The following is an 18,390-nucleotide window of genomic DNA, read 5'->3' as shown; positions in this document are numbered from 1 at the left end:
AACATGTTTATATGTAAACATTCCAAAACTGCTACTGATCTGTAATGGTTTCAGCTTTAAAATGTGTATGGGTCTTAGGGTGGATACACACATCCTAATTTAAATTGGCCAATCCCTGACCAATTGTACCACCTCTATGTAGTATGAAGACCAACAGATTTTGAATACTATGAATAGATTGTGGTTGTAAGCTCTCATACTACATGGAAGTGGTAAAATTGGATGTGTATACTGGTCCGAGGGAAATTGTTAAGAACGAATGATCAACAAACCATCAACAAGGGCAACGGACAATCAGTATTGCTACATCCTGTACATGATTTCGTACACACCTCATGTTCAGCACATCCGATAATTGTGCGCACAGGTGGCAGTGATGTCCATGCAACCGCACTTCCTGGATGGATTATTCAAGTTCTGCTGATTTTTGTACATACAATAATGACTAGATAACCTTAAATGAAGCAGCTACATATCTGACATCAGCACAAGATTAAGCCAAATAAATCTATCATCTTCCTCTAGAGTTCTAATTGCATAGAGTTTATGTTTTCCCATGCTACCATGGCGTACCTCTGGAGGTAAGTTTTCCTTCCACAACCAGAAAACAAGTCACCCTGTTGTGTTTAGGGACACAAGACGGTGAGCTCATTTTGCCAAAAATGTGAATGGATATATTTACTTTGTAAATCAGGGCATACATTTCACATAAACACAGTGAGTGCTGTAGTCATTGTGTGCATGGATTTTCCAAGAACATCTAATCTGACAGATGTGCATACATGAGCATCTTTAGCTCTATCAGAGCATTTCTATCACTTTAAACATTAAAAGCATTGGTCTTATGAACCACAGGAAAATATTCTTGTACTCTAACCTCATGCAGTGATTTTGGGTGTAGTGTTTAAGCCTAGGAGGAGCCTGCAAGGCTTATTCAAACACATGAAGAGTTGTGAAACCTAGAGTGCTGACTTGCACATTTTGAGTCTCTTATTAAAGAACAATAATTTCCTGACCCAAACAAGTCAGTTAATTAAACATTTTCTATACACCCTGTATATCTATGTCACAACGCTTTCTATATGTAATTAGTGTCTCTTTTAGGGGGTGGAGTGATAGCAGGCACATTCCCTGCTGCAACAGTGATCCCATCAGGATGGAGATGGCAACACTGCTTGATTTTTCACTTCCATTTTCTTTTTTTAACCACATGGTTGATAGATGAACTGATTAAGATTAAACTCTTCCAGAATTTGGGTTAATGTAGCTTCAGTTTCTTCATCCAACATCCTTAAAGACCCCTCCATCAAACTTGTGCTTAGGTTGTACTATAGTATGGTAAAACTAAATAAAATATATTTCACTCTTCTTCGTCTTTATGCTTGGCTTTGGTCATTTAGGTACTCTTTTCCATATTTCTGGGGATTGCCCCCTTACCCAAAAATTTTGGACTGACTGACAAACCCTTGCCTCGTCTGTCTTTCCTTTTGCCTTTAACTTAAATAAAAAGCAGGCCCTCTTGTTTGTGCCAAATCCCAAGTACCTAAAACCTATCAGAAGATGTATAGATATTTAATACTGGCTGTTTTGTGGGCAATTGCTTCTAAATGGAACTCGGCTGGTTTATCCATTCTAATGGTAACGGATCTAATAAATATGATTAAGCTCTCTGACCGATATTCTTATGCATCTCTGGATAATCTGAACAAGTTCAAATCAATTTGGGATGTCTGTGACGGATTCACCTGCGCCACCTGCACCATTGCATGAAAATATGTGGACAAAGGCGTGATTCGGAGTAACCCTTTAGTTTTTATTTGACTTTTAAAAAAAAATGTTTTTCTCACTAACTGGTCACTTTCTATAGGAAGTGACTGTTTACATTTCTGCTGGGTGAGAGGGGCAATAAAAATCATTACTTTCTCTCCAGCTGACACCCTCAAATTCTTTGGGTCTACATCAAAGATAGCCAGGAAGCAGATCCCATTCATAAAATAATAACTTTCACAGAGGCATTCAAAAAGACGTTCACCGTGACATGTTCCCAGAAACACAGAGCTGTTTTGTCCCCGATTCAACTCCGATTTATATAATTCCACAGAATGTCATAATCTGAGGAATATTTAGGAACCGCAGGGACGCAGTCATTCACAGTTCACAGTGCATAATACGCCAAGTGCGGTACACCTTTGAAGAGATGAATGATTCTTCTAGCTGGTCCACTTACGTGATCCTTCCTCTTAGTCCACAAGAGAAGCATGGAGAAGTCTGCATCTGTCTATCGCTGGGAGCCAGGCAATCAGGCAGGTTGTGGTGTGTTGTTAATTGCTGGGCACCGTGCTCAGAGCCGAAGGTCGCCATTATTGATGAGGTGGACCGGTGCACCGGCATCCCTCGGGGGTGCAGGAGGGTGAAGAGGCAGAACTTCAGAGGCCAGCAGTCTGGTGCGAACAGCCGCATCACCAGAGTGGAAGAGCTGCATCATCCCTTCCTGGCCCAATCGTCCACGTGGTCTATGAGGTCCTCCATCCTCCAGCCCACACACTGAATTTTCATAGCCGCTGCCCGAGGACACCCCCAGCCGCGGACATCTGAGCTTTGGCTCAGCTGGGCACCACCTGCTGCAGTCAGACCAGGCATCCTCCAGCGAGTAAGTCACAGCGTGTGAGCACTCTGCTACTACACGCTTCTTCAGGTCCTCTCTCGGCGGCAGACTTCGCTCTGCAGTCAGCAGCAGTCGGCGTTCGGCGGGTGACTTCTCTCGGCGTTCGGCGGGTGACCTCTCTCAGCGTTCGGCGGGGGAACTCTCTCTGCATTCAGCGGCAGACAGCGATGTAATGCCCTTAGCCCCTGTCTCCGTCCACCAACCATCAGCAGCGCCGCCACCGGGCAGATTAAACCTTCGGGGAGGGGCCGCAAGTGGAGCTTACAACATTGCTCTGTAATGCTCAGGCCCTTCCTGCACTTCAGTGTTGCATCGGGACTTAGTGGGGGGAGAATGACAGGCAGTGGCGTCGGCCGAAAATCTAGCATTCGGACCATAAGACGCACTGACTTTTCCCCCCCTATTTTTTGGGGAGAAAAAGTGCGTCTTATGGTCCGAAAAATACGGTACTGAATATCCATCGAGTTGTGGCATAATCTGAGAGAATGCCATAACTCTCTCCCTAAGGCAAAGGGGCTGGTCTTAGCCAGAGGTCAGGTTGCTAGAGGTGGGGGATCGTATCTCCTTACAAGTTCCACCACTAGCAAATAGAGGGTTGAATGTGGACAAAAAGGCTGTTCATTTTTTAGATACTTTTTAACATTTTCTGTATTCAATTTTATGCATTATAAAATAAACTATTAAAAATCGTTTGCCTTAAGCCCCATCTACACGATACGATTCTTTGTGCGATTCAATTACGATTCAATTTACAATCCGATTCAATCCGACATGTCCGATCGGGATTCAATTCAATTCGATTTGCCATTGTTTTGTAATGGCAAATCGAATCCCGATCAGACATGTCGGATTGAATCGGATCGTAAATAGAATCATAATTGAATTGCACAAAGAATCGTATCGCGTAGATTGGGCTTAAAGGGGAACTGAAGAGAGAGGTATATGGAGGCTGTCATGTTTATTTCCTTTTAATCAATACCAGTTGCCTGGCAGCCCTGCTGGTCTATTTCTCTGCAGTAGTATCTGAATAAAACCAGAAACAAGCATGCAGCTAGTCTTGTCAGATCAGACTTATAAGTCTGAACCACTGAAACACCTGATCTGCTGCATGCTTGTTCAGGGGCTATGGCTAATAGTATTAGAGGCAGAGGATCAGCAGGGCTGCCAGGCAACTGGTATTGTCTAAAAGGAAATAAATATGACAGCCTCCATATACCTCTCTCTTCAGTTCCCCTTTAAGTGCTTGTTCTGAATGTCTCTGCAAAGGGTCCCGCTTTTCTGAAGAGAACAATACCATAACTTTTTTTTTTTAATATTGTTATATTTTGCTTGCCCTAGAAAGGTTATTGAAATAACCCTTTTCCTTATAGGAGTCGCTAGAGTTAGATTTGAATATTCATATGCTAATGCAAATTGGTGGCAGCTACCTGATCTCTATAGATCACAGATTGTACCAATTGCATGTACAATCGAAACTGTATTGTGTGTGGACCCACCAACCAATCTAATGGCTCATACACACGGGGCACAACTGTCGCCACAAACACGTGGCACGCGCATGTTGCGGCGACAGGTCCCCCTTGTGTATGAGGCACGCGCCATGAACCGTCGCTAGTTAGAACTGTCGCCAGGCGATTGACGTGGCCAATCGCCTGCAACAGCTGTCGGCGCAACTTCGCCGCTAGTCCGCCACGCGTACTGCGTGTGCATGCGGACGGAGCACAGAGCTTCCGGCGGTGGGGGGGGGGGGGGGTTTGGCAACTTCGGCGACAGCTTCCGCTGCATCTCTGTCCCTCTGTGCGCCGTGTGTACGGCTGCTGCACAGAGGGACCTGGCGAAGAGCTGTCGCTGCTTTTTTTTTGGTCTCTTGTGACTTTTGTGCCTCGTGTGTATGAGGCTTAATAGGTTACTTTGCCTGCAGTGCTGAATGCCTCCAGGGAAAGGGTAGAAGGTACCAGTAGATGTGTATCAGTAGTTCGTATGGGTACTATAGCAATTGAAGTAAGGTACTAAACTCCTCAAAGCCCCCCTCCGCAGCCATTTCCGCCCTCTGCCTCCTTACCTCCCTCCCTCCCTAATGCGCAGGACGGAGTTCCGTCCTGCGCATTGAAGGATAGGCTTCCGCCTATCAGATGCCGGCGATCCCCGGCCAATCAGAGGCAGCAGCAGCGCCGTATGATGTAAACAGCGGGGATTTCTTCCCCGCGTGTTTAAATTTTGCCGGCGAGCCGCAATCGGCGGCTCTCCGGCTGTTCACGGAGACACCCTCCGTGAACTGACATGGAAAGGCCGCTCGATCGAGCGGCCGTTTCCATGGTAACCCGCAGACGACCAGTTTACGCCGATCGGCGTTAGCTGGTCGTCAAGAGGTTAAACATGTCTACTAGACTGATTGAGATCCTTTAGCTGAAAGAAATGTTTCCTTTGATTATTCTACATAATCATTTTCTCCAATAAGCCTATAAATGGAGTTCTATAGCTATATCATGTGTGGTCACTAGGGATGAGAGCCACATTTTGACGTTCTGTCTTGTGGCAAATTTACCCCATTTTCGCTTTGCAAGATTCTCGAATTTTATAGCAAATGTTGCCATGTGGCCGCATTAAAGGATGCGTCCAGGGAAAATAAAAACGAAAAATCCAGGGCTGTGGAGTTGGAGCAATTTTTGGGCACCTGGAGTCGAAGTCAGGAAAAAATGCACTGACTCCTAATGAATTTAAACTGTAATTAAAATAGAAAATATGATAAAATGCTCTATAGCTCAGATAATAGTCATCATAAATTATATTTACAGTAATAGCTGTGCTTAGCCCACAAAAATGAAACAAACCAATCAAAAATAGTTACTTGTGCTGCTTCAATAAAGCAGTCCCCGTATAAGTCAGATATACACATCTGATTGTGTGTGTGTGTGTGTGTGTGTGTGTGTGTGTGTGTGTGTGTGTGTTTGTGTGTGCGCACAGGAATCTTTTATATATACTAAATAACATCTATGTAAAGCCTGATGTGTAGCTGTGTCACTAATAGAGATGGTCAATGAGATGCAGATTCTGTGTTGATGCTGGTTTATGCAAATTTATGCACTCCTGCTCATTAAATCAAATCATTTGATATGTTAAAATTTGGTTTGGTGACTACGAATTAAAAATTGTACCCGAAGCGGATAAAAAGAAAAGTTTTATACATACCTGGGGCTTCCACTAGCCCCCCTTCAGGCTAATCAGTCCCTCGCTGTCCTCTTCCATTACCTGGATCTTCTGCTACGAGTCCCCTTAATTCAGCCAGTCAGCACAGTCTGGCCGTGTGCCGCTTCCACAACAAGAGGCGATCTGCATTTGTGCAATAGTGCTGCGCAGGTGTAGTACGTTCCTGGCGGCGGAGTGTGTGCATGCGCACTAAACCAGACTGGGTCAAGTACCTGGACTCATAGCAGAAGATCCAAGTGGCGGAGGAGGACAGCGAGGGACTGATTAGCCTGAAGGGGGCTGGAGGAAGCCCCAGGTATTTATAAAACTTTCATCTGTCTCAGGTTTACTTTAAAGTTACACAGTAGTACTATACTCTACAAATGCACTCCCCACAGAGCTGCAGGGAATTCACTGAGAATGTTGTGCACATTCAACACATAGGTGTTGTCTAACACCCATAAACCTGGTTCAGATTGTACATGAAGAATGTGTAATGGAGGAAGAATCCCCTCATTCCCCTGCAGAGTACCTGCACATCATTCTTACATGTACCCACAGTTACATTGCCTCTCAGTCAGAGTCCCCCAGTGCTCTGTTCTAAGCCCCCTACTGTTCACCATCGGTGAAGTCATCTCCTCCCTGGGTTTCCAATACTACCTATATGCCAATGATACCCAGATCTATCTCCATACCCCCAATCTCTCCCACTCAGCCAGGCTCCTGAAGCTTAACTTGGATAAAACTGAGCTCCTGATTTTCTCGCTGCGTGCTGCACCACCCCTCATAGATATTTACATCACAATCAACAGCAGAACCATCCTCCATACCTCCTAGGCTGGGTGTCACCCTGGACTCTGCTCTTACCTTCAGTCCCCACATTAAAAATGTTACCAGAGCCTGCAATTTCCACCACCGCAACATCTCCAAGATCTGGCCCTTCCTGACCCCGGACACTACTAAGCTTCTCATGCACACCATCATCATCTTCTTCCGCCTTGACTATTGCAATGTCCTTCTGTCAGGCCTCCCCTTGAACCACATTGCACCCCTTTAATCAGGCAGCAGCTAGATTCATCCAATCTTCCTACCGCTCTGCTTTCACATCTCCCCTTTGCAGTGTCCTACACTGGCTCCTTATTCGCTTTGGGATCAGTTTCAAGATTCTGTGCCTGGCCTAAAAATCTGCGCACAAGACCTGCCTAACCTACATCTCTGAGCTCTTCCACAGATATACACCCACTCACCCCAAACGGTCCTGAAATTATCTCCGCCTGACCGCCCCCCACATTTCTCACTCCCATGCATGCCTACAGGACATCTCAAGAGCCGCTGCCTTTGCTCCCCCCGGCCGGACCCCGACCCCACAGCCCGGGTCGGGCTCTCCTTCCTCCTCAAATATGGCCGCCGGAGGAGGCCGCGGCTGCGCAGTCCGCACCGACGCGAGTGCGGCTGCGCAGCTCTAGGGTCCCCCTCCCCGATCCACGCTACGTAGCATGGATCAGGGAGGGAGGCCCTAGAGCTGTGCAGCCGCACTCGCGTCGGTGCGGACTGCGCAGCCGCGGCCTCCTCCGGCGGCCATATTTGAGGAGGAAGGAGAGCCCGACCCGGGCTGTGGGGTCGGGGTCCGGACGGGGGGAGCAAAGGCAGCAGGGCCCCGGCGGAGTTGCACGAAGGGCGCGGATAGTGTCCTCCGTGCCTTACAACTTCATACAGGTAAAGACATTTTTTTACTGGTTTGGGCTCGTAAGTCCTTTAACACTCCCAGCAGAGCACCTTTTCTGCAGACCTACCTTATGTGTCCCTTCCCCTCCCCTTTAGATTGTAAGCCTTTGGCAGGGTCTCCCCCTCCTCCCCTTAGTGTTTCCTTCTTGATTTTGCAACTTTACCCTTGCCATGGACTAAATCAGACTTTAAGTGCTGGGTCTCTGTAAAATCGCAGGATCATGCATCTTATCCCCCATTTGCATGTATAACCTTGTGCTATGTTGTATAACCATAAGCTACCTTTCTGTCTGACGCCCCATGTTAACATTGTTTGTATCCCTATTAATTATCCAGTGCTGCGTAATATATTGGAGCTTTATAAATAAAATAAAAAAATAATAACAACATCTGTTTAAACATATGGTGGTAAAGTTGCATTAATTAGAAATGCACAGTTTATTTCATGGCAAAAAATATACAGTAAAAACTTGGTTTAACCACTTAGGGACCACGCTAGTTTGTAATGATCGGTGCTGCGTGGGCTCTACAGCCCGCAGCACCGATCAGGAATGTGGCAGGGCGATCAGACTTCCCCCCCTTTTTTCCCCACTAGGGGGATGTCCTGCAGGGGGGGGGGGTCTGATCGCCGCCGGCTACTATTGATTTGCGGGGGGGGGGGGGGGGGGGGCTCCTCAAAGCCCCCCTCCGCAGCGTTTTCTGGGCTTCCCTGCTTTCCCTCCCTCTCTCCCTTCTCCTCTGAGCGGCGCAGGACGGATATCCGTCCTGCGCCTGATAGGATAGGCTTCTGCCTATCAGATTCCGACGATCCCCGGCCAATCAGAGGCCGGGGATCGCCGATCTACGTCAAGGCGCTGCCGTGTGATGTGAACAGCAGGGATTCCTTCCCCGCGTGTTTACATTATGCGTGCGAGCCGCGATCGGCGGCACGCACACTGTTCACGAAGGCAGTCTCCGTGAACTGGCATATACCACTAACGACCCGCCGACGCCTATCGGCGTTAGGCGGTCGTTAAGTGGTTAAGAGCGCTTTGCAAGACAAGAAAAATGTATGAAATTTTGACTTGATAAGCAAGCATCGGCTTAATATATAAGCAGTTGTGACCATGTGACATGCGTCTACGTTCTGTATATGCGCATCACATTATCACGACTGAGCCAATGGTTCTTCTCCCCTAGATGCTGCACGATTTTTACTTAATTGTAATTAATCTAGTGTAGGGACTGTACAGTGTTACATTTCTGTGAAAGCCTCAAAAGTAGGCTAAAGCAACGGTCATTGGATAAGTTCCACTCAAAAAAAAATTTGCAATGGTTCTGTTAGTTACATTGAAAGCCCTTTTTACATTTTTACAGTACTTTGTATTAAATATTTTTCTATAAATGTTTTTGGATTGTGGAATGAATCATCTGAGTTTCCATTCATCCTAATGGGGGAATTCCCTTTGATAAGAGTGCTTTGGATCACAAGCATGTTTCCGGAAAAAATTATGCTCCATAAGGTTCCATTTTACTTTAACTACCTGGTGGCTGACTCCTGTGGTCCTTACTTGTCAGCAGAGTGGATGTTCTCCAACAGGGAGGAGATCACATGTCCCCAACCACCATTCCCCTTTGTTGATAGAAATTATTGTGTCAGGATCTCTCCTGTAGCATGTTCTGTCGCTTGCAGTGGAGCTGCAACTGGGCAGTTCTGACTTGTCTGCTTGCATTCGGTTGTGCATTCGCAGTGAGTCTTATTGTCATTTGCAATCACTCTGCAGTTCAGGATGCTGTCAGGATTCCTCCTACTGTTTGCTGCAGTTGAACTGCAGCCAGATAGCCCTGGATTTCCTACATGCATGTTGTTGCATAGTACTGCATGTATTTGTTATGATAGTCTTTCAGCTAGCAAATGGTAATCAAGCCAGCTCAGGATTAAATGATTACTATTCAGCTGTGTGGAAATTTGCATACCTGCATCCATTGGCTGATGCCGGCATAAAAGTCTGCCTCCCATTTCAGACCCCGCCTGACATAGCGTTCAGCTCTCTGAGTTGTCGTTGGGTCTATGCTGTGAAACTTGTTATTGTAAAAATGTATAATGTCTTGGTCAGGGCTGTGGAGTCAGAGTCGTGGAGTCGGGCAATTTTGGGTGCCTGGAGTCGGGAAAAAATGCACCGACTCCTAATGAATTTGTAACTGTAATTAAAATAGAAAATATGATAAAATGTTCTATTTCTCAGATAATAGTCATTAAAAATAATGTATATACCGTATTTTTCGGAATATAAGACGCACTTTTTCTTCCCCAAAACTAGGGGGAAAAAGTGGGTGCGTCTTATATTCTAAAGGTACGGTATTTGGGCCCCAAAACATACTTACCGGTTCCTGCAGCCGCGATCCTGTCCTCCTCCGTCTGACTGCCGCCATCCAAGGGTCATCCGAGGGTCCCAGCTGTGGTCATCTGAGGGGCCCAGCCATCCCATCCAGAATCCCGGCTCTTCAGTGTCCCAGTCGCCAGATCGTCTTCACTGCAGACAGCAGCCATGCGGTAATCACGCGCTGCTGCCTCGCCGACATCCTCCATGGTAACGGCGTCCTCTTCCTAGTTACGGTGCCCCCTTCTGTGTGACGAGCGGCGCATGTGCGCCGGGTCACGCATGACTTCAGGCGCACGTGCGCCGGGGTCACGCATGACGTCAGGCGCACATGCGCTGCTCGTCACACAGAAGGGGGCACCGTAACTAGGAAGAGGACGCCGTTACCATGGAGGATGTCGGCGAGGCAGCAGCGCGTGATTACCGCATGGCTGCTGTCTGCAGTGAAGACGATCTGGCGACTGGGACACTGAAGAGCCGGGATTCTGGATGGGATGGCTGGGACCCTCAGATGACCACAGTTGGGACCCTCAGATGACCCTTGGAAGTCGGCAGTCAGGCGGAGGAGGACAGGATCGCGGCAGCAGGATCAGGTGAGATGCTGCAGGGGCAAAGTGTAGTGTAGTTTGTGTTGGGTGCAGGATTTAGTTAGTGTAGTGTAGTGTAGTTTGGGTTGGCTGCAGGGGTTAGTTAGTGAAGTGTAGTGTAGTAGTGTAGTGTAGTTTGGGTTTCTACAGGGGTTACTTAGTGAAGTGTAGTGTAGTTTGGGTTGGCTGCAGGGGTTAGTTCGTGTAGTGTAGTGTAGTGTAGTTGGTGGGGGCAGCAGGGGTAAGTGAAGTGTAGTGTAGCAGGATTTAGTGTAGATAAGCAGTTCAGCTTAGATAGAGACAGTTTTGGGGGGTTTAAAGGTCCATAAGACACCCCTGCAACATAGACGCACCTAGGTTTAGTTTTTTTTTTTTTTCCTGATTTTTGCCTTCTAAATCTAGGTGCGTCTTATATTCCGCAAAATACGGTATACAGTATATATACAGTAATAGCTGTGCTTAGTCCACAAAAATGAAATAAACCAATCAAAATTAGTTACTTGTGCTGCTTCAATAAAGCAGTCCCCGTATTTTTAAGGTCAGATATACATATCTGATTGTGACTGTATATATGATGTGTACACAGGAATCTCTTATATATACTAAATAACATCTATGCTGTAAGAATAAAGCCTGATGTGTAGCTGTGTCACTAATAGAGATGGTCAACGAGATGGAAATAATTCTGCATTGATGCTGATTTATGCAAATGTATGCACTCCCTTTGCTGATGAAATCAAATAATTTGATATGTTGTTAAAATTTGGTTTGGTGACTACAAATTAAAGGGTAACTGAGACGGATGAAAAGTAAAGTTTTATACATACCTGGGGCTACCTCCAGCCCCCTTCAGGCTAATCAGTCTCTCGCTGTCCTCCACCACCCGGATCTTCTGCTATGAGTCCTGGTAATTCAGCCAGTCAGCGCTGTCCGGCCAATGCCGCTCCCACAGCCAGGAACATTCTGCACCTGCGCAATAGTGCTGCACAGGTGTAGTATGCTCCTGGCGGCAGAGTGTGTGCATGCGCACTACGCCCGACTAGCTCAAGTACCTGGACTCATAGCAGAAGATCCAGGCGGTGGAGGAGGACAACGAGGGACTGATTATCCTGAAGGCGGCTGGAGGAAGCCCCAGGTATGTATAAAACTTTAATTTCATCTGTCTCAGGTTTACTTTGTTACACAGTAGTACTATACATATGCACTCCCCACAGAGCTGCAGGGAATCCACTGAGAATGCTGTGCACATTGAACACAGAGGTGTTGTCTGTTTACAATCTCCTCATTCCCCTGCAGAGTACCTGCACATCATTCTTACATGTACCCACACTTACATTGCCTAGGGCCTGATAGATGTTCTTTGTTCCGGTTTGTACCTTTTACAAGTACTCTTACCAAGGACTAGTTTTAGTCTAAAGGGAATAAATATAGTAGTCTACATATCCTTCTCACTTCAGTTGTCTTGTAAAATTCCTAAGCGTTCGCAGTTAAGAGACGAATTTCATGTTACATACTTTTAATCAACAAAATTGTAATATGCAAATTAGAGGAGTCGGTTGAATCCTAAACTGAGGAGTCGGAGTCGGTGGATTTTTGGACTGACTCCACAGCCCTGGTCTTGCTCTGTATTTTCATGTCTGCTGGACGTTTGCTGACCTGCGGGGGTCAGTGAAGTCCTTCTGATCCTGTTGTTTGCATTCTGCCAGCACCACGTTGGTGACTGGTAGTATTCCTTCTAGCCTTGTTCTTGCTTTGTTCTTGAGGACGAACTATAGCAGCGGTTGCCATTAGTTACGATCCTACCTGTTAGTCTTGTCTATCTCAGTGTGAATGTTGCCGTCGCTGAAACAGCAACTAGATTGGCTGAGCATTCCGTCTGTCTATCTGTCTTGTTAATTGTCATTACTTTTGCTTTAGCTAGTGAGTTATTTGAGAGCTACATTTCATATATTGCGCATCAGCACGATATATATGTACTCTAGTCAGTCAGTATTGTATTATTTGTAATATTGTATATTGTATCGACCTTTGCCTGCCTCTCGACTACGATTCTGCTTAAAAATTCCAATACGACTGACATCTGAATTAACGTGTATGACCCAAGCCTGTTACCGATTACGCCTGTTGTGTATTGTATCACATAGCATCTAGCCTGATAGGCGGCCCAGAGCTGCAGTTGCTCTGGGCAATCTTGCTCCCTTGTTCATTACTCCTGTGTCCATCTGTGGAGCCTCTTCCATTATCCAGCTACTTAGCCTTGTTGCGCTGAGTTGTCAGAAAGTATGACCCCCCAGCATTACATATTGCTTTACGTTTGGTACCTCTCAACACCCAGTCCTGTCTGCAATACCAAGTAATTTCTCACTGCACATTTGTTTAACCTTTTTATAAAGACATTGGGCAGAATATGTTGAGTGAAATGTTTTTTTACATGGTCATCTCCTTAACCAATTACATTTAACAACTCCCTGGGCGGTAAAAAAAACTTGCTTGGGCAATATTATCGCCCAGAGAGTTCTTTACACTCTATCCTATCACAGATTTCATGTCCCATCAGACACGTACGTTAGCTTAGACCTGCAAAAAGCATATGTTGTACCCCTGCATCGGGGGCGGGGGTCTCCTTTAATAAGCATACCCCCAGACCATCAAACCTGTATGAACTAGAGATGTTGTGTAAAGAGGAATGGTCCAAAATACCTTCAACCAGAATCCAGACTCTTATTGGCACCTACAGGAAGCGTTTAGAGGCTGTAATTTCTACAAAAGGAAGATCTACTAAATATTGATTTCATTTCTTTTTTGTGGTGCCCAAATGTATGCACCTGCCTAATTTTGTTTAAACAGTTATTGCACACTTTCTGTGAATCTAATAAACTTCATTTCACTTCTCAAATATCACTCTGTGTGTCTCCTACACGATATATTTAACTGACATTTTTTATCATAACCAACGATTTATACAGGAAAATCATGACAATGACAAGGTTGCCAAACTTTCACATCCCACTGTATCTTCTAGAACAGCTCTGTCCAACTGGCGGCCCGCGGGCCGCATCCGGCCCGCCAGACCTCCTGTTGCGGCCCGCTCCTCTCCCCGAAATGCAGGCATGGCGTGCGCTATGGGCGCCATGCCTGCTCTCTCTTGTGTGCCTCACAGCTCAGCTCAGACCTCACAGATCGCGGCGACAGGAGGCAGACAGAGCGCGCGCATAACACCCGCACGGAGTACGTCACATGTGGAAGTGAAATCAATCACTTCCGCATGTAAAGTTCTGCCGCGCGGGTGTTATGCGCGCACTCTGCTTGTTTCAGTCGCCGCGATCTGTAAGGTCTGAGCTGTGAGGCAGCGGGGCACAAGAGCGAGGCAATGGACGCTGACTGGGGGGGCACCTGTCACTTACTGGGGGGCACCTGTCACTCTAACTGGGGGGAACCTGTCACTATAACTGGGGGGGGGCACCTGTCACTCTAACTGGGGGGGAACCTGTCACTCTAACTGGGGGGGCACCTGTCACTATAACTGGGGGGGCACCTGTCACTATAACTGGGGGGGCACCTGTCACTATAACTGGGGGGAACCTGTCACTAACTGGGGGGGGCACCTGTCACTATCTAACTGGGGGGACACCTGTCACTAACTGGGGGGAAACCTGTCACTATCTAACTGGGGGGACACCTGTCACTAACTGGGGGGACACCTGTCACTAACTGGGGGGACACCTGTCACTATCTAGCTGGGGGGACACCTGTCACTATCTAACTGGGGGGACACCTGTTACTACCTCATCCGGCCACACCACAGCATCACCGCCAGCCCGGCCACAGCAGCACTGCAAGGCCTTTCAGCCCACACATCCTCACCAATCTGGCCGAAAACACTATTGCCAGGCCAGCCAGGCACAGCAGCCAGTAGAGGAGAATACAGAAGCCAGGTAAGAGGTGTCTACCATATTAATGTGAAATGCTCTCTATTTATGTGCCTCATGACTGCTGAATTTGTCTTGTTGGGGGCCTCATTTGTTGGGGCATCACGATTGCTGAATTTGCCTTGTTGGGGGCCTCAAGATTGCTGATTTTGTCTTGTTGGGAGCCTCATAATTTGTAGGGGGCCTCATGATTGCTGAATTTGTCTTGTTGGGGGCCTCATGATTGCTGAATGTGCCTTGTTGGGGGCCTCATGATTGCTGAATTTGTCTTGTTGGGGGCCTCATGATTGCTGAATTTGTCTTGTTGGGGGTCACATGATTGCGAACTGCGAGACTATGGAAAAGCTGAATCATCATCATGAGACAATAGCATTAAACCTTTTTTAGCTTTTTAAAGGGGAAAATAACACTGGGAGGTTCTAAAAAAAAATACATTTTTTAGGAGTAGGATGGATGAAATTGTTTATCTTCAGAGTTTATTTTCAACTTGGATTTTCCATAATGTTCATGTATGAGTTAAAACGTTTGTATGTAGTTTAAATTCCTGTTGCCACTTTGCGATAGATAAGTGACTTTTGGGTTGCAGTTTGGACACTCGGCCTCCAAAAAGGTTTACCACCACTGTCCTAATCTAATGTCCCACATTGCTAAGTTCATGTAAATTTGCCTCCACCCGTGGCCACACCCGCATTCTGGTCCATGGCCACACCCATTTTTCGAGCGCGCCGCGCAACGGAACCCTTGTGTTTAGCGCGCCACACAACTTCACCATTATTTTAAATTGCATTTTGTGAAAAGTGCTGCCAATCTAACTGTCCTTTAATCGCATTTTTTTCCGGGGGGAGGGGGGGGGGGGTTGGGAGTGTCTGCGGCTCTAGCAAGAACCTTCGGCCCTCCACCATGGGGTCTGAAAAAAAAAATGGCCCTCCATGCCCATGACATTGGACAGCACTGTTCTAGAAGAAAACTCAGGAGAATAAGTAAATTGAATAAGGGGCCTATGTCTAAAATGTAATTATATTTTTAAGAATCTACGGCCCTTATTCAATTCACTTTTTCTCCTGAGTTTTCTCCTAGGTGGCATTTTCACACCTCATCACTAAAATGCCTTTTAAGCCACCAGCAAACAAGAAAATACTCAGAATATAGTGCACTATTGACAGTACTTTTTCACCAACTTTTGGTATTTTTTTCAATTGCAGAGTGCTAAAAAGTTATTTTAAACAGAAGATGAAAAATGATCCCCTAGAAATTGAATAAGGACCTATAACTGTTATAGTTTACATACCTAAACTGAATTGAAATCATTTATGACCGTGCGGTAATGATACACACGCGTGCCAGTTTGGTTGAGAATCAACAGATATGTACTTAAGTTTAGAGAACTTTCCATTACTATGAAATTATTGGACAACTGCCAAAACCACAAACATATCTGAGAGAGGACGTTCACAGCTGCCTCCAACCCTCCAATGCACATACATGCAGACGCACGAGTATTTAAAGGAATAACTATTTTTATTGACTCTAAAACCCCTTCAACTATGAGAGATTTTTGACACCAATTAATAGGTTTGACGCTAATGGACCACAGTGCACTATTTGTTTGCTGGGAATCTTTAGATAAAAAAAGCAGACACAGTAACTGCTATGGAAAACTATTCCCAGGCCAGGTGATAAGTCAAGCTCCTTTTTAGCCCCAAATGCTGGCATGTGTCAAAGACTCTATAAGGGTAACCAGAATGGCTTCCAGCTGTCTCAACAGTGCTATTATGAGGAAGATTCCTGTGTCTGCTGCAGACAGTTTTAGACTTCACCAGAAGTACACTTTTTGTGGATTGAGGCATAAAAACCCAGAGTTATATATTACCCAGCAAGCTCATGGTGAACCAGAACTTCTAGGAGTGTGTAAGGGACTGAAAGAGACCAAAAAGCCTCCTTACTAAAATGCTATCGATCTGAATTTCGATTAATTTTTCAATCCATTTTCCGATCAATTTCCATACACTTTTATGGAAATCAATCAGAAAATCAATCGAAATTCAGATTGGACATGTTGGGGAAAAGAAACCAATCTGCATGCTTAGTTGTGCATCTCCACATGCCTAGATTTTCTTAGGGTGCATTCACACTGCATCACATGAGTTGCAGAGTAATTCTGTAGGTCAACTCACGACACTGCCCATACAATTCACTGTACTGCATTGTAGCGGGTCATGTTATTCTGCATGCAGAATGTAAATTATTATTGTCTATGTCCAGTCTCCACTCCAGTTCACACACATTATAATGTGTGCATTATGCAGGGTGCACAGTGTGAATCCAGCCTGAAAGAACCATAACATTTGGAGTTGTGCCATGTACTTGGTATGACATGGTATGAGTATATTTAGCTGAAGCCACTATAATGGTCTATCCCAGCATGTCTGAACCAAGCTTTTTGTTTTCCATTTTCCAGCGGATTCCTGTTTCAATGAATGTGCTTCTAAAGTATTCCCCTGTACCTCTACAGTTTTCAGTTCCTGTCTCACTCCTTTGACTGCACAGCTATTTATCCATGTATAGGTTTCACCAGCACTACAAAATGTACTGAGAAGTAACACAGAACGGGGATGACTCATGTACACGTTTCTTTTCCCTTCTCCATAGCAGTGCATTATGAAAAATCTTTCAGTTAAAACACATATAGTGTGAACGGAGCCATAGGGAAACATGGGCATTACCGGTACTTTGAAAATGAGTTGTCCTTTCAGTTATAACAGAGCAACTGATTAAGTGTACAAGGACCCTTAGGGCCCTTTCACACCAGAGGGATTTTTCGGCGTTTTAACGCCATGGCCGAAGTTGGCGTTTTGCTAGGTAAAAGAAAGTCCATAGACTTTCATTTTACCTTTCACATCTAACTCGGCGTTTTGGAGCGTTGCGTTTCAACGCTCCCAGGAGCTTTTTCAGGGCTGTTTACAGCCGAAGTTGGCTGTTGGCGTTTCAATGATAGTCAATGGAAAACGCTAACTTCAGCGTTTTCAAAGCCTTTTCAAAGCGTTTTACAGCTGACTTGTTCACTTATTTTTATAGAAGAAAAAAAAAAAGGACGTTTTCATATGGGCTGTAAAACTCTTTCAAAACGCTTTGAAAACGCTATGTATTGGCGTTAAGCAAAAGGCTGACTTTCAGCCTTTTCTACCGCAGCCTCTAGTGTGAAAGAGCCCTCACTGTAAACAATGTGAGTGCCAGTATTGTAAAATGCAGCTAAAATCAATAATGCAAGCATATTGTAGTCGTGATCAGTGCCTTATTTAGGAGTATATTAACACTTTAAGGTAGTGGCATGGCCAAGTATAGTGAAATAAATGGTTGTGGTAGTTTCTACTGTTGATTTTTTTAACTTGCCATACAATATGCAACTGAATAATCATTTCTAAATGATTATAACTGCCCTGGCATTAAATTGTACCATACATCACTGTCCAATTAATCAGATTTACGTGCTAATCCAATCCAAAAAGAATTTGATTCTAAATTAGAATTGCTATGCCACATGATCTTGCACTACTCAATGCAGTACAAAATCACAGTCCAGCAGTGTGTGGCACTGATCTGTAAAAATACACGTAATTGTGAGAGATAGCCTTGCTTTGGTACCACCACCCCACAAACGTCTTAATCTCTAGCAGTTCTACCTTGTGAGCAGAGAGCTCATCCTGTCCAGCATGTTATGCACTACTGTGTGACAATCGCTGGTCCCACATGGAATGAAAAGACCCATAATTACTTATCCATTAACTTAGAAACATGCTTAGCAGCAGGTATTTGTATCCTTGCAAAACAGCTGGTTATTCAAGTAAGCATGTGGAATATCTGTGCTCTCTTATTGATGGTGAATTCAGCAACTGTGTACCAATCCATGACCATTTAGAACCCTAGCATTATGTACGGTA

At 45.4% G+C, this 18,390-nt stretch overlaps 1 protein-coding gene across 1 annotated transcript in view; it reads right to left on the bottom strand.

Moving 5' to 3' along the window:
- Nucleotides 1–18,390, bottom strand: part of CRYBG1 (crystallin beta-gamma domain containing 1) — a 341,387-nt gene that overhangs the window by 80,779 nt on the left and 242,218 nt on the right.

The sequence above is a fragment of the Hyperolius riggenbachi genome, chromosome 4 (assembly GCF_040937935.1).
Source record: "Hyperolius riggenbachi isolate aHypRig1 chromosome 4, aHypRig1.pri, whole genome shotgun sequence".
NCBI lineage: Eukaryota > Metazoa > Chordata > Amphibia > Anura > Hyperoliidae > Hyperolius > Hyperolius riggenbachi.
This window is presented reverse-complemented; position numbering and strand designations above follow the sequence as displayed.